Raw genomic sequence first — 21,477 nt, forward strand, 5'->3', positions numbered from 1 at the left:
GCCCAAACCCCAGGACCTAGAAACCCAAAATTTGGGGATTGCATTCCTTACATAATGTCAGTGCCCACTCTGAAAGGAGTTTTAGAAATTCCACCTCTAAGCTGGTGAAAAGGGGTAAAATGTGGTTTCGCAAAGGGATAAAGCTTTGCTGTTTGCTTAGCAGGCTGCTGCTTGCTTGCACACACCTCTCTCTATGTGTTTTGAGGTGAAAATCAGTTAACGGAGACTGCAGACAGTTGAACAGGTGTCCTGACTGACTCATCAATACCAAGCCCAAAGCCCTGGCCCTAAAAACCCAAAATTCAGGGAGTGCATTCTTTCCATGGTTGGCTGGGAAGTAGATAGGACTGCCAACTCCAGGTTGGGAAACTCCTAGAGAATTAAGGGGTGGATCATGGAGAGGGTGGGCTTTGAGGATGGGTGGAACCTCAGGTACAATGCCATACACTCCACCCACCAAACCAGCTACTTACTCCTGGGGGGGCAGTGTTGCCACTCTTCAGGTGAGATAACTCAGAATTACAACTGCTCTCCAAATGGCAGAGATCAGCTCCCATGGGGAAAATGGCTGCTTTGCAGGGTGGATTCTATGTTATTTCCCTCCTGAGGTCTCTTCCCTCCTACTTTGGTCCACACTGTAGTTTCAGACCTGTCACAGACTTTCAGTCTCACCTACCTCACAGGGTTGTTGTGCAGATCAAAAGGGAGAGAGAAGAATGATATAAGCTACTTTGGTCCACACTGTGGAGAAAGGACATACTTTTCCTAGGTAGAGTCTGCAGAAAGTGGGGAGGAGATGGAAAGCTGAAGTCTGATCAATTCCCTTACAGAAAATGGCTGCCTTGGGTGGGTGGGAAGACACGAAGGCTGGGGGAGTTAATGCCTTCATTTGGTTGAGTGGATGGGAAGACAGAAAGGGTTTGGGGGCAGTTGCCCAGAACCACTTTCTAGAGCCTGTTATATTTCCCTTTGCATTAGGCCTTATTCCTATTCCTATTATACTATACAACCAATTTCAAAAACAAAACACCCTTCCTAAAACACAAAAACAATGTATACCCAAAAGTATTATAACTGGATTAAAGGTAGTTAAATACTGTAGTGAAGCATAGATTTCATACTAGTAAATAGTAAAAATACAGCAGTGCACTTAGGGTTGCCAAGTCTGTGTTGGAAAATACCTGCAGAGTTTGGGGCTGAATCCAGGAAAGGGTGGGGTTTGTGGTGGGGAGAAGCCTCATCATGGTACAATGCCATAGATTCCACCCTTCAAAGCAGCCATTTTCTCCAGGGGTGCTGATCTTTGCCAACTGGAGATTAATTGTAAAAGTGAGAGATCTTCAGGCCCCACCTGGTGGCTGGCAACCCTACAGGAAATAAAAGTGAAATATATTCCCAAAGTAGCCTGAACTGGGCTATCTGGAATGTGAAAGTGAAGCATATTTGGAAAATATGAGGCATGGATTTTACTTGTTCATGATACGTTTTGCCATGATTTTTATAGGTAGGAATGACCTGGGGATCCCCTGGAATTATATCTTATTTCCAGACTACAAAGATCAGTTTTCCCAGAGAAAACTGACATTGTGGAGGGCAGACTCTATGGCATTGTATCCTAATGAGGTCCTGGTCCTCCCATGACTCCAACACTCCCTTCCATCTTCAGCTGGTGGCCTGGGGAGACATGACAACCCTATTTATAGGGATGGGGTGGGACCATTTGATCCTGACAGATACTATGCATACTGAAACAATTTTCCTTCTGAAATTGAATCCAGCGAAGACAGAAGTCCTTTGTCTAGGTCGGGGCGCTCGGGGAGGGGAAGTCTGGGAGTCTTACTGGAGCCTTCATTATCAATGGAGGCCCAGATTGCAGCCACTGCCAAGTCAGCCTTTTTCCATCTAAGACGGGCAAAGCAGTTGGCTCCCTTCCTAGAGCGCCAAGATCTGGCAACAGTGATTCATGCAATGGTCACCTCGAGACTGGATTACTGTAATGCCCTCTACATGGGGCTGCCTTTGTACCGAACCCGGTGCAGAATGCGGCGGCTAGATTGCTGTTGGGGCTTCCCAAGTGGGAGCACATACAGCCTGGGCTGCGCGAGCTGCACTGGCTGCCAGTTGTATACCGGGTTCGTTACAAAGTGCTGGTTATTACCTTTAAAGCCCTATATGGTTGAGGACTTGTCTACCTTAGGGACCGTCTCTCCCCATATGAACCCCAGAGAGCACTGAGGTCAGCCGGGAAAAACTTGTTGACTATTCCCGGACCGAGAGAGGTGAAGTTGCAAAGCACCCGTAACCGGGCCTTCTCCTCTATAGCTCCGAGCCTATGGAATCAACTTCCAGAGGAACTGCGGGCCCTGCGGGACCTTGAACAGTTCCGCAGGGCCTGCAAGACCATCCTCTTCCGATTGGCTTTCGCTGAAGAAGAACGAAACTGTTAAGAAAAACTGCCATCATAAAAGCAAATATAGCACTAGCACTTTTATTAACTAATTTTTAAATTTTTAAAACTTAATCTGAATATTAACTAAACTGTTTAAATGTAATTTTACTTATTCCTGTATAATTAATGTTTGAATTGCTGTTAGCCGCCCTGAGCCTGCTCCGGCGGGGAGGGCGGGATACAAATAAAATTTTGTTGTTGTTGTTGTTGTTGTTCTGTTTCCTTACAAACCCCACATGCTACATTTGATCCTCACTTTACCTCTTAGTTAAGACTTCTTTACTAGAAATAAGATTTATGATTGAGACATTCATGGATTAATTAGATTGTAGAATAATAGGAAATTTGTATATTTAATTTAGGCTTAATAAATTGGTTAGATAGATTTAGACAGAGATGTTATGGTTTGCTTGCCACATCTACTCAGCTCTACTTGGGGTTGACACAGGCACTGAGAATGTGATGGGGGCTGAAAGAAACTCTCAAAAATGGGTTTGCCTTGTTTTGAAGTGGGAAATGGATATTTCCCATTGTGAGGAAAAACCCCCTACTTTTCCTAATATGTGCACATCATGATCACCAACATGGTTGCCAGGGCGCCTGGAGAAGTAAGCTTGCATCCGCCTGGCCAGTGAATGCGAGTGATGCTACCCAGGAACTACATAAGACTCCAGTGTACCTATTAACAAGTATATGAGCGCTTGAGTCAGGCACAGAGTGTCTGCAGCCGCGCTCTAACCTGTCCCCGCCATCACGTGGAACCCGCCATGGCAAGGAGGAGGCTACGCCGCCACGGAGCTGTCCAGGCGAACGGTGTGAAGCGTTAAGCATGGAAACCACTGTGTTTTGCTTACACCACATGTAGCCATCTTCCTGCCTGGTTGGGCTTCATTCCTTCTATGTGGGAACCTCACGTACACACCTTGAGTCATTCCTAGCCCGCAAGCAACCCACTTAGTTTATGAATGGATTAATGGCTCCACTATTAATCCTGATTGCCCAGTGGTTTCCTAAACAACTGTCTTCACCCCGGAGAGTTGAGAAAGAGGAAGAATCTCTCCTGATACCATCAAGCCTTTTTGTCTACACCGGAATACCTAGGTGCATATCTGATTCTCTATTGTCCCTTTCCCAGTTAATCCCATCTCCTCCCAATCACCCAGTCATTCCCACATTGATACCTACGGAGCCGCCCCAGGCCCTGTCGCAACCTGGAAGTTTCCAGGATGCCCAGGATGAAGGTGATGTTCATTGGTTGAAGTACACACCCAATCAGGTGTCGCCATTGACCCACCATTGGTCCCGCCGAAGTCCAGCCTTCTTGGTCATCAGCAGAACCTCCCATTACCACTCCCAGTCACCTCCCATCCCCTCAGGATTAAGGTGACTCTATATAACCTGTGGACTAGCTACCCACAGGTGTGCCTTCTACTCAGTAAACCCCCATTCCCGCTGGGTAGTAACACCCCCGATTCCTGATCAGTTTCGGGACCTTTCCCCCATTTCCTCATTCGTCGCCATCGGAGCCTTCCATTGGAGTCTGCGAGAGGTAGTATTACCCTGTATGTCCATTCCTTTATGTTCCCCTATCGATCTCTCTATTTTTCCTAGACCTGTATGAATGTGTGATTGATTTTGTACCTTGTGTGAACGAACTATTGTTTCAAATAAACCACAATTGATTTTTACTAAATTAGAGTCTCTTATTGAGCATTGACTCTCTGATCGGTTGAGCCTGGTATACAATTGATAACAAAGATTCCGTTGTGGGGCTAGCTGTCTCTCAGTCTAATTCCCCAACTTTATTTTGAGAGCAGTTTCCCTAACAGAAATTGGTGGAGAAAGCTTGGGCATTATCCTGTTTGTGTGAACGCACGCGAGTCGACACGCGTGTCTTCATACAGACAGACGTAAGGTTGCACCGTTCAGAAAGTCTTGCTAGCGAGGCTATTGCGTGAGTGATTGAGTGAATGAGTTCTGTGTGAACGGCTCTAGCGAGCATTTCTATAATTTGTGGGTCGGGCTGCTCCCCTTTCTATCATTCAGCGTTGGACTTCTCAGCCGCCCCGAGGAGGCCAGACACCTCGCAAGAGGACTGAGCCCGATCGAACGCAAGGGGGAAGTCCCGTGAAGTCCGGCCGCCGTCCCGAGGCCTTCTAAACGCGTCTATCGTGGGAGGGAATGTCAGGACAGGCTAGGATTGTTTAAGATCTGGATAGAGCACCCTTCCCTTCTCCTTTTTCTTTTAGAGCTTAGTGCACACACACACGCACACACACTACATACACATACACCTACACACGCACACCCAAGTCCTTACACGAGTCTAGGCCAAGGCTAGTCTAAGGCACCCGACAGTCAAGAAGGCAAGCGGGTCACAGGACCGTTGCAATCTGACTGCTGGGCAACTTTTATTTTGTTTTTGTTTGCCCGGGACGCGATCGTTGGGTCGGCTCGCGGCGCCCTTTTCTGGCTGAGACGCGATCGTTGGGTCGGCTCTTGCCTAAAACTCTGCCCGGTGACGCGATCGTTGGGTCGGCCCGTGGCTCCCTTTTCACCCGAGACGCGATCATTGGGTCGGCTCGTGGATTTTCCCTTTGGCTGAGACGCAATCATAGGATTGGCTCATTGCCTAAAACTCTGCCCGGTGACGCGATCGTTGGGTCGGCCCGTGGCTCCCTTTTCACCCGAGACGCGATCATTGGGTCGGCTCGTGGATTTTCCCTTTGGCTGAGACGCAATCATAGGATTGGCTCGTTGCCTACAACTTTGCCCGGAGACGCGATCGTTGGGTCGGCCCGTGGCTCCCTTTTTCACCTGAGACGCGATCGTTGGGTCGACTCGGTGCCCCGTAACTTTAGCTGAAACACCACCGGAGGTTGGCAGTAGGTGAGATACAAAGAAAACTAAACTGAAATGGAGATTTTCGCCAAAAAGGGGGAACTCCCCAAGTTGGAGAAATGGTTAATAAAGAAAGGGGACAACCCCTGGAACAAGGGAGTCTTTAACCAAGGCTCGGATCCCCTCCAGTCCTTTAGGGATATATTTGAAGAAAATTGCAACAACAAAACAATTAGCACTGGCAAAAGAGACCTTTTTGCCTCGTGGGGTTTGTTTGAAGCCCTGCGGGATAGCTCTGCCTTGAACAAACAGCTCAAGGAGCAGTTAGCCCAGAAAGACCAGCAGATAGAAAGGAAGGAACAAGAATTTGAGGAAACGCTTAAGAAACATGCAGAAGCATTAGAACAAGCATTCCAAAATTATGAGGCAGAGAAGGAACGCCTAGCTGGGGAAAATAATAGCTTGGACCTCGACTGGCAGCAGGCAAGTCGAACCATAGAAGAGGTTAAGATAGAGAAAAATACCCTGGCCTTAATACACCAAGATGCCCTAACGGCTCTAAAGAAAGCCCAATCGCAAATAAAGGCATTGAGCAAAGAGCTGGAGCAAACCAAAAACCGGAATGACAAACTGCAATATGCCGTTGAAATAGCCACAGAAACGGTGAAGAAAACCAAAGAGGCAGCTAATCATGAGGCATGTAAAAAAGAAATTGCCTCATTGCAGCAGAAGTTAGACCGTAAAAATGCTCTTATAGCAACGGTCTCCCCATCCACCTTCTATGCTTTTTCGGATGAGGAAAGTGAGGATGAGGAGGAAATACAACCCTGTGAGGTTGCCCCCGCCCCAGTATGCCCGGTGGTTACCCGGCAAACTACCACTAGACAGGGGAACGGTAAAGAGACGGTGCAGATAATTAAGGAGGTTAAAGATTGGAAAATTGAAAATATTAAAATGGCACACCAAATTCTAGGCCCATATAATAGAGAAACCTCCATCCGATGGATGATGCAAATGTACCGGGAATACCCAAACATAACCATCAGGGAGTTAAATCAAGTCCTGAGGTTGGCTGTAAACGGCCCCCATGTAGAAAAGGTGAGAGAAAAATTGCTAGTCGCTCCCAAAGATGTCATAACCACCTTGGAGTGGATAGCGGAACTATTGAGAATTACTTGGAATGAAGAGAATATTAAATATGTGTATACCCAGACCGTGCAAGGTCCAGATGAAGACCCTATGGTCTATCTATCAAAGAAACAATTTTTAGCCTTAGCTGCAGACGTAGTATTCCCGGAGGAAGAGGGTCAGGAGCCCGACTACGATGACGCTGATTTTATAACAGATGTCATTAAAGGCCTCAACCCAGAAACGCGGCAGGCGCTAGGACCCACACATGCTCCTAACCCCAAATGGAGCACACTTTACGCCAATCTGGAAAATATAAGCAGATATATGGACACGGTTGCGCAAGGGAAAAAGAGTAGTAAGAAAGACCGGGCTAAGGAAGCTGTTAATACAGTTACTTATGCTAACAACGGGCCTCACTCTCAGTATCAGAAGAGGGAAGTTAATCCGGACCCCTATAACCCATCGCAGCCTCCAGCCAATCCTCCAATAGGACAAAATAAGCACGCTCAGGCGCGGAACAATGGGAAACCGGCCAGGCAGAAGCCCGGAGCGGGGGGAGGGAACCCTAATTATCAACCGAGAGCCCCTCCTCCACCCGTGCAGCCCTCGGCCCCTTTTCCTTCTCCCGCAGTGCAACCGCCTCCGGCCCCACAGCCTAACACAATGACGGGCCCTTATGGGGAGGCATATCAAGATTTACAGAATCAGAGTCGAGGGTACAAGCCTCCCTTTAACGGAAAGGCCGAGCGGACTCGTTTTTGGAACTCGCTATCGCCCGTAGAACAGACTCAGCGGAAAGCGCTCTGGAACTTTTTACTCCGTGCAGGGTGCGACATGACCAATATGGATCTAGCACCCACTGCACTTTTGATGGAAAGGCAACAACAAGTGATACAGGGGTGGGGAAATCAGCAGCCGTCTGCTCCCCCACCTCCGCCAACCCAATCTCATTTTGCGGCGCCGCAAGGGTATGCACCGCCCGTAGCTGCAGTAGTTCAACATCCACCCCCTCCAATGCACCCCACTGTTCAACTATATCCGGCTCCGATAGCCGCGGTCCAGCAGCAAACGGTCGTTAACAGTCCGGAATATGAGGAACAGGGTCTGCGCTAGGGGTGCCCGGGGCCCACTAATCTCCCCGAAGGAGTAGTGGCTAGACTTAAGCCAGACACTTGGGGGAGACCAATGGTAAAGGCGGGCATTGGGGCTCCAGGGAACATTAAACCTGCCACTCTACTAGTAGACACAGGAGCATCGATTAGTGTGCTCCATCCAACGCTAGTTACTCAAGGTACACAGACAGATAAAACTCTGGAACTGGCTGGGTATGCGGGAGGAAGCCATCTATCCCACATTTGGAAAAAGATTCCAATCACAATAGGGAGACTCAAAGCCACCATGAGAGCCTGTAATAATGCAGGAGAAGACGATGGGATGATTGGGGCTCCCTTCTTAAAGAAAAACCATTTAACGGTAGATTTAGCCAACGGACTCCTGTGGCACATCCCGGGAGGCCCGGACTTTATTAATGCTATACACCGATGTGCAGCTTTAAAAGCTCCCTTCCCTGTATGTTCAGTAACGGGAGATCTATGGACCCTAAAGTTTCCCGGGGTATGGATTACTGACAAGGCGGAGTGTGGGACTGTGAGAAACGCTTGTGTTCTCATAGAAGGCAAAGATCCTCCTCCCCAGCGTCAGTACAAATACCCCGCGGAAGCGGAAACAGGGATAGGAAAAACAATTGAGGGTCTGTTGAAGTGGGACGTCATCCTCCCAATGCAGTCCATCTGCAATGCCCCCTTGTGGCCGGTCTTAAAGGCAGATGGAGTAACTTGGAGGATGACAGTGGATTTCAGAGCCCTCAATGCAGTGACTCCCCCGGTGGCCCCGGTGGTCGCCAAGTACAACGAGATAGTGGCAGCCATTGCAGCGGGATCTAAATTTTACAGCGTGGTGGACTTGGCCAACGCGTTCCACTCGATCCGCCTGCACGAATCTTGTTGGTATAAATTTGCATTTACCTTCCGCGGCCAACAATACGTGTTCAAGCGGACACCGCAGGGCTTCCATTCTAGCCCAAGCATTTGTCACGCGCATGTTGTACAGATGTGGGACCGACTGCTGCCCGGATCAAAGGATTGCGTGCTCAGTTATGTAGATGACGTGCTGATCCACGCAGAGACAGAGGAGAAGGTCCGGGAGGTCACTGAGGAGGTCCTCAACCTCATCCAGGAAACGGGCTTCAGAGCAAGCAGGGAGAAAGCCCAGCTAGTAAAGACCGAGGTGAAGTACCTCGGCATCACACTAGGAGCAGAAGGAAGAACACCGGACTCACAGAGAGTGGAAGTGATTTCCAAACTCCCTGCCCCCACAGACCCCCACTCACTAAGAGCTTTGTTAGGTACCTTTAACTTTTCCCGGGACTTCATCGAGATGTTCTCCGAGAAAGCCCGACCTCTTTATGAGCTCCTGAAGAAAGATGTGCAGTGGTATTGGGGACCGGAGCAGCAAAAGGCTTTTGCAGAGCTCAAAAATGACCTCGCAAAGGCTCCGGCGCTTGCCCATCCCGACGTTACCCAGCCGTTTTTCATTCAGCTGGCTATCTCGGAGCACAGTCTGGGGGCTACTCTGATCCAGAGACGAGCGGGATCGCAGAGGGTGGTGGCTTACGCCTCCAGGAACCTTACTTCCGTGGAGGAAAAATTCTCCCCCTGCGAGAAGGTCTGCCTCGCTCTGGTTTGGAGTTTAACCCATTGGGAGTTTATAATAGGAGGAGCAAGGGTGGTAGTTCAAACCACTCATTCCCCTCTTAAGTATATTCTCTCCGGGAAAGTTAAAGATGGGCAAGTTTCGAACCAAAGGATCGCCCAATGGACGCTGGCGTTAACTAATAGAGGGGTCGATTTCCAGAAGGAACAAAAGGAACCGCCCTCGCCCTATGGCCTTGTAGTTGAAGGGGAAGAGCATGAGTGTCCGCTGCCAGTGGTACAACATATACCCTGGCCAGTTAATGGAGGAATAACCCTAGCGGAAGCCCGACAACAAGAGCTTGTTTGTTGGTTTTGCGATGGGTCTTCTTTCCATGTAAATGGCTCAGCTCGAACCGGCTACGGCGCCATTAGAGTGCAGGATTCCCTAGTCCTTAAAGGAACCGTCCGCCCTCATTCTAGCCAAGCTGCAGAAGTGGAAGCAGTGCTAGCAATCCTCCAGTTCGAGCCTTTGGATGTTCCCCTAGCCATTTTTACAGATTCTCATTGGACGGTGCAGGCGATCACGGCCTGGCTGCCCATTTGGAAGAAACAGAATTGGCAGAATAGCGAGGGGAAAACAGTCGCGCATTCTCAGAAATGGCTGCAAATAGCGGAGAGAATAGAGGCGCGAACTGACTCCACCTACGTGACTCATGTTAAGGGACATCAGAGACAATATACAGAGGAAGGGATGTGGAACAATAGAGTAGACGCTATTGCCAAAGAAGCTGCATTCGCAGACAGCAATCCTTTCCGCTCACCCCCCACCTTTCCTTTACACCCGGTTACCACCCGGAACCAGAGCAAAGGGAGGGAAATCCTAATGGATCTGGGCGAGCTCCAGACAGACGACCCAGAGATCCTGGAGCTTGCCAAAGCCCAAAAGGATGAAACGGGGAAATATACCATCATTCAGAAAGAGGGCATTTACTGGGCAGTAGATAGTCAGGGGGAGCAACACTGGATTGTACCCCTGCAGGTCAGAGGGGATTTAATCAAGTTTGTGCACGAGCAGGGACACCGCGGTGCAAATCTAACTTTGGAGCGGGTAAAGGAGACGGGCTGGTGGCCGGGCATGCGCCAGGAAGTAGCACAGTGGGTCAATAATTGCCTTGCGTGCGCTATGGTTAATGCCGACACATCAGGACCCAAAGCTCCCATCCAGCACCAAAGAATAGAGGGACCCTGGGCTCGTATACAAATCGATTTTATCGGCCCCCTTCCCCGCACAGCAAGAGGGAATCGATACTGCCTCACGGTGATCGATCCCTTCAGCAAATGGGTGGAGGCCTTCCCGTGTAAATATAATACTGCCGCTACTACTGCTAAAATTTTATTTAACCACCTATGGACGAGGTGGGGAATCCCGAGGGTCATGGACTCGGATTTGGGGTCACACTTCATCGGGGAGGTCACGAAGGAATTATGCAAAGCCTTGGGGGTGGAACAGCGGTTTCACATTGCCGGGCACCCCCAAGCCTCAGGGGCAATTGAGAGGACTAACCGGACTATCAAGGAAGCCCTACGGAAAGTAGTGAAGTCCACAGGCAGGGATTGGGATGAAAAGTTACCCATTATCCTGATGGCACTGAGGGGTACTACTGCAGTTCATGGTCACACACCGCATATGGTCATGACAGGAAGGAAAATGGTGTTGCCAGAAGCCTTCTGGCTCAAAACACAACTTCCATCTGACTGGATGCCGGTGGTTGTGAATGACGCATGGGTGCAATCGCTAGTCACGGAGGTCCACAATATTCACCTGGAGGTAGCTAAACAACTAGGAAAAACACAGCAAGCGATGGATCAGAGATTAGGATGGGTTAAAAACCCTCGAGTGTGGGATCCAGGCCAGCTAGTGCTATATAGGAGATTCTCGCAAAACGAGCACTCCTTGGAAGCCAAATGGTTAGGTCCCGTCCCGATAACACTGAGGATCAGCCCAGCAGTCTACCAAGTAGAAATTCAGAAAAAGAACGGGGAGACCTGGCGAAAGTACTTCCACTGTTCCCAACTCAAGGAATGGAAGGGGACTGCGCCAGCTAACCCTAATCAGATTCAGCAACCTGAAGAGGCGCCGCCGCAGAGAAGAGCTGAAATCCGACAAATCTCTGTCATGCCCTGCCCTGAACCGGTGGATTTTCCCTTAAGTGATACTTTCCTCACCCTTGGTGTAACTTGAACAAGTCCAAGTACAAAGATTCCTGAGACAGACCTGTCCACAGTAATCTAGGGGGGGGGGGGGGTGCAGGAGAAAAGAACTCAGAACACAAACATGTAATGTTACAGCGAGTTTTTTTTTCTTCCCCTCTTCTTTTCTTCTCTCTTGCGAACATTACTCCTTCCCTTTCCCCCTATTCCCCAACCTTGCCTTAGTACTTTGACTCCTTCAAGCTTATAGGAATAGCAAGAAGGGTCTACAGCGCAATCTTATCTTTTATTTTCAGGTACACAATATGGATTACCAGAATGTGAAGGTGAGATTTGTGAGAACAATGATGTATGCAATGTATTTAATGTTGATGCTAATGCAGGAGGAATGTACAGCTGATAGAGCAGTATTGCCCACTATAGTCCCATTCTCTCATTGGAGATGTAAGACAAGCCTATATCCCAAGGAAATCATGCTGTGCAAAGTCATAAAGTCTAATTATGGGGAAAATGACAGCAGACTCCCCAGAAGCAGCTATGACTTTCGCAGCTGTGATGAAGAGTGGGTCAGACCACCTAATATGATTCTGTTATGTGCTGGGACCAGGATGTTAACGCAGGAACTGTACTGTTTTTCTCATGAGGACACCATGAGACCTCTAGTGCCAATGCATTGTGTTTATGTCCCAAAGGGCCCACGGAGATTAACAACAACTCCCACAATAACTTCTAGCGCTACTCCAGCCTCTAAAGGGTTTACTGAGGACATGGGGCCATACTGTGAAATTGCAATCGTGTCGACCGCAGTGTGGAGCGCAAAGAATCCTTTCAAATTTATATTATCAATTGGCTCTAGGATAGAAAAGCCGCTTGCGTTCTCAATACAGACACCTAGTGGAGAGACGCATCACTACCAGCTAACTGCATGGTCGAATAAAAATTGGATTGTTACTGATTCGGAGTTAGGAATACAGGGACCTCCTGACTGGTTTATAGTAATAGACCCTCTATGCCAGCGGGAGTCTGCGATGGGAATGAAATTCACCAAGTTGGGCACCTTCAACACAGAGCTTCCATCGGAGGAAGGGAACTACACCCTCACAATAGGGAATTTTACCCAGCTCCAATTCAACCCTCTCATTCCAGACGCTGAGAGCACATTAAGTGCCAACTCTCACATAATTGGCTCCCATGTGATTAAGCGGGATATTAGGGAACAAGTTTTAATTCGGCCACAGATGGTATTAAAGGAGATCAGAGTCAGCCTGACGGGATTAAACACCATCGAAAAATTGCCACAATGTGCTCCCTACTTGGAACCCAGCAAAAAGGGCTGGGAGGCTTGGCTGCAGTTATGGGTGGGGAACACGCCTCGCAGATTGAAACGATCTGTAGGAGACTGGGTTGCACCAGTTGCTGGAGGAGTAGCGGTCTTAGATTCTATAAATATAGAAACCCTCGCAAATAAATTTGCCTACGCTACCTCCTATATTTCCCAGCTGGGAAAACCCATTAATGACTCTTTCCACACCATCTCTGAAGTCCAGCATTCCATCAGTTCCATTTTAGTAAATTGGGAAAACCAAATTGAAAGAGACTTTGCCTTGCTGCTGAGAGGCACTCAATCACTACAATTAAATATTTCTTTAGCACTGGCATGCACCCAGGCTCAAGCTATGAATTTAGCAGTAACCATGGGCATGATCAGACAAGCCACGGAGGGAAATATCCCCCTGGAAATCAAGCAGTTAATTAAGCCAGAAATTCCCACCCCGCAATTGGAATTGGAAGCCTGGTGGACTCTGGTGAATACATCTTTCTCAGTGGACAGGCAGGAATTGAGACTTCTCATCCTGATGCCCACTGCACAAAGGTTCTTTTATGTACACCCCGTTGTGCCACTAGGGCTGCAAGTGGGACCAACCGAAGTTCTGTATTCCTTGGACTCAGATAAATGGGCCAGGAATGAAAACGGAAGTTGGGAAGCTGTGGGTCTACAGGCATGTGTACACAAAGACAACTTGGGATTTATCTGTGATGAGCAGACTCTACAAACTCACCACCCCTGCGTGAACCCCTTAAGGGACTCCCCTCAAGAATGCAAATACGCGCTTAGGCAAGAGAATGCCTCCGCTTTTGTGTACTTGGGAAGAGGGTGTGCTTGCGTGAGGACGTATTGCGAGTATCTCATTATAAATACTTTCCACATCCAACCCATGCTACCAGATGTAAACAGATGTTTCTGCAACCTATCTTCCATTGTGGGATGCGATATAGAATTCACGGTCCCCATATGGACTAGGGAAGAAATCCTGCTGGCCCCGAGTCTGTTCAAATTCATCCAGCCAGTTTTTCTGGGCATGGGGCTGCGGGCGATTAGATCCCTGCTGTCCCATCCCCTTTTAAAACAGACCTTGCAGGAAATTAAGAGGAGCGGAGACACAGCGTCCATGGTGGTTAAACATGATGGACAGGAAATCTCCGGGCTACTGACACAGATCAAGGACACGGGAAAGCATTCGTTCCTTGACGCGCTCCTTGGCTGGAGCCCTACTGGGTCAGCGATCCTTAACGTAGCCCTGCACCCTATTGTAGTCATTTTGGTCTTCCAGATTATACTCTGCATTGCAATAATTGTCTTGGGGTGCTGGCTGAGAAAGCAGCTCAAGAAGGTGGACGAGCTCCAAACCATGTGGAGATATCGTCCCCTCGTCATAGAAAAGCCCTAAGTACCACCTTGAATCCCTTCCCCACTTGTGCGAGGGGGGGAGGGGGAGGCTCCCTTTCTTCATTCCTTTTCCAAGATCTTTCTTCTACTTGTAAGGGAGGGCTGTATAGCCCAAGGGAGGGGGAGAGGGGAGAAGGGCGACGAAACCGAACCGTGGAGGGAGGACCAACAGTGGCAAGGTGGAGCTTGCAAGGGCTGCCACCCGAGGGTTCAGAAGTATTCATCGGAAGACTCCCAACGGGTGCGTGCCCTGCTTTGCCACTTCAGGCTCCCATCTGAACCGGATCGCGCCAGGCGCGTCAGTTCGACAGGCCCACTGAGACCCCCGGTTTTGCAGCCCCACATGTTTAACAACAGCGGGGACCGGTCGGGTCACAGGCTAAAGCCGTCGGATCATCCCCCTCTGATGCCTCGATTCCACCAAGTAGCTAAAGGGTCACAACGAGTCAAATCAAAGCTCGGCCCAATATATATTTTAAATCCCTACACCCTGTGTATAGGTTTGGAAAACTTCCCCCTCCTTGCTCACCCCTGAACAAGACTTTAAGGGTAAAGACCCCACTGCCCCGTCGCTCCCAGATCACCCTGTATTTGGGGCATTTGCATAAATCTCTTCGGCACATGCTCCAACTTTCGGGATGGGAAACAGAGGACGATGGGAAGTGTAGTCCCCACAGCCCGCTTTTACATTATGCATGTCAGTATCTTTCAGCCCCTCGCTCTGTTCCTATGGGGAGTTCTATCTTTTACCAAGTAAAGGGTGGGCTCGTTGGCCCAGGGGGAAGGGGTGAGAGGAAGCCCAAATTGAGCAGAACAAACTCAGGGCATTCTTGCAAGTGTTGGATCGCTTCTTGATGGTCTAGATAACAGTCCCACCAAGTGATCCATCACTACAAGGCCCAAAGTGACTCTGGGACAGAACCTGTTCTGACCCAGAGAGACTCCCAGCAGTCCAGTGTTTGAGCTCTGTGACTCTTCCGGCGCTCCGTGATCCTGAAGGAACACAGGGAACGGAGAGGGGAAGAAGTTGCAGACGCTCAAAGCATCAGGAACCTGGCGCAGCCTCTGTTCTGACCCATTGGGACGCCTGAGCGTGCAGCCCTTACCCACATAACTGTGGAAGGGACTCAGGCTGTGCATGGGCACCCGAACCGAGGAGCTTAGGAAAGGCCACCTCCCCCGGGCACCCTAGATCCGCCAGCTACCTTTTAGATCAAAAAGGCAACGCGGGCGAAGAACGATCTTGGAGCCAATACACCTAAACTATGGTCCATTCACAAGCCACTATCCCCACAAGGAGCGGACCGAACCCAGGTCCATACATTTGATAAATGTTTTATAATATCCTATTCCCAACATGCCTTAGGCTTAGTTCATCTGCATAAACACACCATGCGCATGCACTAACCCAAAGTGCAGGATTGGAGACATCTGGGACTTAGAGTTCTAACCCCCCCTGGGGTAATGAATTATTGCTATTAAGATTTGTCTATCTTTTACCAGAGAAGGTTGGGCCGCCGAAGCAGCCCGAGGGTTAAAAGAGGGCAGGCACTGACACTTGCCCTCCGGAGCGCGGAGCTCCAGCTAAAAGTTCCGCCCACCTAAGGGTCTCAGGGGGCCAGAACAGACTCTGCACCAGGTGCCATACTTGCAGGGGCACCCTGAGTTTGTAAGGGCGCACACGAGACCAGGCAGAATGCTTGAACTCGGCCCCCACCGGGAACGCCAAACACACCGAAGCACCTTCAAGTCACGGTGACTCTGGCTTTCCCCCACCAGAAAGGAGTGCCCAATAATAGGAATACCGCTGAAATTAAACCTCAGACCTTTTGGGGTGATTTTGAATAAAGGGGGAGCCCCACAATGGCCCCAGGGACCCATTTCAAGGCAAAAGAGTATTTGCATATGTGCCTCCCACTTGGTTTGCTTAACGAACTGAATATCCTCTTTGCCCGACGCCTCTGTGAACCGCCCTGGCTGCCAGTAGAAGGCAGCGCTCAGCGGAAGACATGACGTGTCAGTCTACCCGTTGTCATCTCCCGGGCGGGAGAAGGGACGGAAGATGGGATTTTGGCCGACCAGCCATGTTTATATGTATGTTTGTAAGATGTTATGAATCTATTTTTGACCAAAAGAAGGGTGCCCACCCTTTTCAGGGGGGCTGGGCTCAAAAATTAGAGCAGGCTTTTGGAGAAATTGCGAGGCCGAACCAGGGAGTGTGGAGCTGGAGGGAGCGAGAATCGAGTTAGCCCTTTTACGAGCTATCTCATCAAGCTTTCCCAAGAAGCATCTCCCTGGCGGGAGGCCTCTCCTGGTGGTGTAGGCTCGGAGAAGCCCACCCAAAGGAGTAACCGGCCGCGCTCAAAGCCCTCCTCACCATGGTTTCCATCGCATGGTCAGGTTAGCGTGAGGGGCGGGAAGAAAAAGAAAAACCCCCACACTGCTTTGCTCAGGGTCATTTGCATCTCCCACACCCACCAATAGACCACTGGCACCACATTAAGGGCACGACCCCACAGGAAGTGGGAACCTCCAGGCAACGCAGAACCCTCCCCTGCCAATCCAAACTTTGATTGACAGACAGGGACCCTTAGGTTGAGTGTCAACGGGAACCTAAGTTTTCCTTATGTGTTTGTTTTTGCTTATGTTCTATCTTTTACCAAGTAAAGGGGGAGTCCCCCCCTCCCAGTCAGGGAGGGACTCCAATAGGCCCTAAAAGAGAACCACGCTTAAGCGGGTTCTCCGGAGCCCAAACGGGCTCCCGATTAAAATATGGGAAGCGATCCCTGGGTCTACTTCCCCGAACCTACACACCAGGAGAGGCCTTTCCGTGGCCACGCTCCCCGGTTCGGGTTGTAGACCCATGGGTCCGCACGTCCATCGTATGCCGTTCCCCTATGCCAAACCTACAGGGCATGGGAGCGGACTCACTTTAAGATTGAAGAGAGCAGTCCGGAGCCAAACGAGAAAGGGCTGCAAAAGTATAAGGAACTATGACTGTGTATTAGTATTTTGCCTGGAAAGTTTATTATTGTGCTAGAACTGTATAAACTTGGACAAAAGTCTGTAAAAACCTCTCCCAGAACCCTTTGTCCATGACATTTACATAAATATACAGGAAACTCCTTCTGACAGGGTCTCCCCAGACCATGTGAACGGGCCCCCGACCGGGTCCGAGCAGGATCGGAGGCCTCCGTGTTGGGCATGCTCCATGGGTGACTTGACTTCACTATGGGCAGCCTGGATACAAGGGGGGGGGTGGGATATCCGCCGCAGACTCCTCGGCGCCGCCAGCCTCCTCCCCTCCAGAAGGAGACTACAGACAAGCCAAACGAGAAGGGAAACCTCCCCGTTCCCCAGCGTGGAAGTTATCGAGGGGGGGGAGAAGAAGACCGAAGACCAAAAAAGGTCAGACAGATGAATTATGTATTAGCATAGTGATAGGATTTGTGTTTTATTATATGTATGAAATGTAACCCAGTGATTTTAAATGACTTGCCTTGGGAATCTGCGTATAATATAAAATGCTTATTGCCTGTCTAATCAATTATGGCAGCCTAGCCGGTCTAGACTGCACACATGATTTCTGCTTTTAAGTGACCTTTGATTCGAATACCTTGTATCTGGAGATTCACCATGTGTTTTTTTTTTTTTTTTTTTTTTTTATGGATTTTAATAATGCTATATTTTGCTTTTAAGTAACCTTTTAAATTTAAATACTTTGTATTATGAGATTTTATTACGTGCCTTTATGAATTTTAATACTGTTATATGAACCCTTGGTTCAGATACTGTGTATTGTGAAATTTTACTATGTGTTTTAATAATGCTATATGAAATATTGAATATGTACAATGTATCCCAGAAGGCCTCCCTGTAAGCACGAACGCCAAGGAAGGATCTGATGGCCCATTGGCATTTTTAAATTATGTTTTTGAGTAGTTTTAGATAGTGGCTCCAACCTTTTTGCAGGTAGCCGGTATTCCATAGTAGATTTCCCATGCTTCAAGGGTTTAACGCCCTCTTAACGAAGCCCCGTTTTTCTTTATTTTTATCCGTTGCATATGCGAGACTTCGCCACTAGGCGGTGACGTCAGTCTCGAGGGGGGGAACTGTGAGGAAAAACCCCCTACTTTTCCTAATATGTGCACATCATGATCACCAACATGGTTGCCAGGGCGCCTGGAGAAGTAAGCTTGCATCCGCCTGGCCAGTGAATGCGAGTGATGCTACCCAGGAACTACATAAGACTCCAGTGTACCTATTAACAAGTATATGAGCGCTTGAGTCAGGCACAGAGTGTCTGCAGCCGCGCTCTAACCTGTCCCCGCCATCACGTGGAACCCGCCATGGCAAGGAGGAGGCTACGCCGCCACGGAGCTGTCCAGGCGAACGGTGTGAAGCGTTAAGCATGGAAACCACTGTGTTTTGCTTACACCACATGTAGCCATCTTCCTGCCTGGTTGGGCTTCATTCCTTCTATGTGGGAACCTCACGTACACACCTTGAGTCATTCCTAGCCCGCAAGCAACCCACTTAGTTTATGAATGGATTAATGGCTCCACTATTAATCCTGATTGCCCAGTGGTTTCCTAAACAACTGTCTTCACCCCGGAGAGTTGAGAAAGAGGAAGAATCTCTCCTGATACCATCAAGCCTTTTTGTCTACACCGGAATACCTAGGTGCATATCTGATTCTCTATTGTCCCTTTCCCAGTTAATCCCATCTCCTCCCAATCACCCAGTCATTCCCACATTGATACCTACGGAGCCGCCCCAGGCCCTGTCGCAACCTGGAAGTTTCCAGGATGCCCAGGATGAAGGTGATGTTCATTGGTTGAAGTACACACCCAATCAGGTGTCGCCATTGACCCACCATTGGTCCCGCCGAAGTCCAGCCTTCTTGGTCATCAGCAGAACCTCCCATTACCACTCCCAGTCACCTCCCATCCCCTCAGGATTAAGGTGACTCTATATAACCTGTGGACTAGCTACCCACAGGTGTGCCTTCTACTCAGTAAACCCCCATTCCCGCTGGGTAGTAACACCCCCGATTCCTGATCAGTTTCGGGACCTTTCCCCCATTTCCTCATTCGTCGCCATCGGAGCCTTCCATTGGAGTCTGCGAGAGGTAGTATTACCCTGTATGTCCATTCCTTTATGTTCCCCTATCGATCTCTCTATTTTTCCTAGACCTGTATGAATGTGTGATTGATTTTGTACCTTGTGTGAACGAACTATTGTTTCAAATAAACCACAATTGATTTTTACTAAATTAGAGTCTCTTATTGAGCATTGACTCTCTGAACGGTTGAGCCTGGTATACAATTGATAACAAAGATTCCTTTTTGGGGCTAACTGTCTCTCAATCTAATTCCCCAATCTCATTTTGAGAGCAGTTTCCCTAACACCATTGATATCTGTAGAATTCTAAATGCCATTTTGTAAAAAACAAAACAAACCCAAAACTCTGAGTTTTGATCGCAGACCATCACAATTCTTAATTTGCAGTATGAATTTGGTGATGTGCATACCCTATACTCCACCGCTATACTTCCAGCAGAACAAGAACAAAGCAAGGTCTCAACCCCCAAGGAGTTTACAATCTAAATTTAGACAGTGGAAGAGAGAGGAACAGAAGCGGAAGAAGAAAGATGCCACACTAACTGAAAAGAAGAATGTCCATGGGCAGACTCTGCCTATCAGAACATAAAAAATATCAAAACCACAAATCATCAGATCATTATTTCATTTTTCCTGCAAAAAGTCCATGCAAGGTTTTCACTCTACAATAAATGAGGAACACAGCAAAATTTCTAGGATGGGAGATCAGGAGAATCCAACTCCCAGCTATCTTCTGTGATCAGCTGGGAGATAGTGCTTGATCCCTCCCCCCCCCCCAAAAGCCAGACCCCACTAGATCTCTTAGCAGCTGTGAGTCAGTTTCTGATAGCCACAAGTAGCCTATTTGGGTTGGATATGGTAGCCTATTTGTTGGATATGGTTGCCAACAGGGGACATAAATCAGCATTCAGCATCTTAGAATGACATTTATAAAACAATCATCAGGCTAGAAGCAGTACATGAAAATAGTTCAGGAGGAGGAGAAGGCGAAGAAGAGGAGGATGATGAAGAAGAAGAGTCCTGGGGCCTGTTTTGTTCAACATCTTTGTAAATGATTTGGATGAAGGAAAAGAGGGAATGCTTATAAAATTTGCAGAAGATACTAAATTGGGAGGTGTTGCAAATACAGTAGAAGACAAAGACAGGATGGAAAACAAGCTGGAAAATAGACAAATAACATGAATTTTAATGGGGATAAATGTAAAATTCTGTATTTAGGTAAGAACATTCCGATATATCATTACAGAATGTGTGAGACTTGTCTTGGCAGTAGTATGTGTGAAAAGGATCTAAGGGTCTTAGTGGACCATACACTGAACATGAGTCAACAGTGTGATGTAGTGGCTAAAAAGACAAATGCAATTTTGGGCTGTATCGAGAAGTATAGCATCCAGATCACATGAAGTGATGATATTGCTTTACTCTGCTCTGGTTAGGCCTCACCTAGAGTATTGTGTTCGGTTTTGGGCACCACAATTTAGGAAAGATATAGACAAGCTGGAATTTGTCCAGTGGAGAGCAATGAAGATGGTGAGGGGTCTGAAGACCATCCTATAAGGAAGAGTTGAAGGAGCTAGGTATGTTTAGCCTGGAGAAGAGATGACTGAGAGGTGGTATGATCACCATCTTCAAGTACTTGAAGGGCTGTCATATAGAGCAGAGGTGGCCAACGGTAGCTCTCCAGATGTTTTTTGCCTACAACTTCCATCAGCCCCAGCCATTGGCCATGCTGACTGGGGCTGAAGGAAGTTGTAGGCAAAAAACATCTGGAGAGCTACTGTTGGCCACCCCTGATATAGAGGATGGTGCAGAATTGTTTTCTGTTGCCCTAAAAGGTCAGATCAGAACCAGTGGGTTGAAATTAAATCAAACGAGTTTCTGGCTAAACATTAGGAAGAACTTCATCAATAGCTATTAGCCACAAGGCATAGATGGAATTCTCTGTGTGGGGCAAGTGATGCTCTGTATTCTTGATGCTTGGGGGGGGGCAACAGTGGGAGGGCTCCTAGTGTCCTGGCCCCATTGGTGGACCTCCTGATGGCACTTGGTTTTTTTGGCCACTGTGTGACAGAGTGCTAGACTGGATGGGACATTGGCCTGATCCCACATGGCTTCTCTTATGTTCTTAACTTCCTGACAGTTAAAGCGGTTCCTCAGTGGAACAGGCTTCCTTGGGAGGTGGTGGAGTCTTCTTCCTTGGAGGTTTTTAAGCAGAGGTTTGATGGCCATCTGACAGCAATGCTGATTCTGTGAATCAGGCAGATCATGAGAAGGAGGTCTGTGTGGGGGAGGTACTTGTG

General features: G+C 48.5%; 1 long non-coding RNA gene across 1 annotated transcript in view; it reads left to right on the forward strand.

Moving 5' to 3' along the window:
- LOC132576093 (uncharacterized) overlaps positions 1–21,161 on the forward strand; it is a 123,273-nt gene extending 102,112 nt beyond the window's left edge. The window contains exon 2 of the long non-coding RNA XR_009555731.1: positions 21,103–21,161. This is a non-coding gene — a long non-coding RNA (uncharacterized LOC132576093). The remainder of the gene's footprint in view (positions 1–21,102) is intronic.
- Positions 21,162–21,477: the final 316 nt, after the last annotated feature.

This window comes from Heteronotia binoei, chromosome 8, assembly GCF_032191835.1.
Source record: "Heteronotia binoei isolate CCM8104 ecotype False Entrance Well chromosome 8, APGP_CSIRO_Hbin_v1, whole genome shotgun sequence".
Taxonomy (NCBI): Eukaryota; Metazoa; Chordata; class Lepidosauria; order Squamata; family Gekkonidae; genus Heteronotia; species Heteronotia binoei.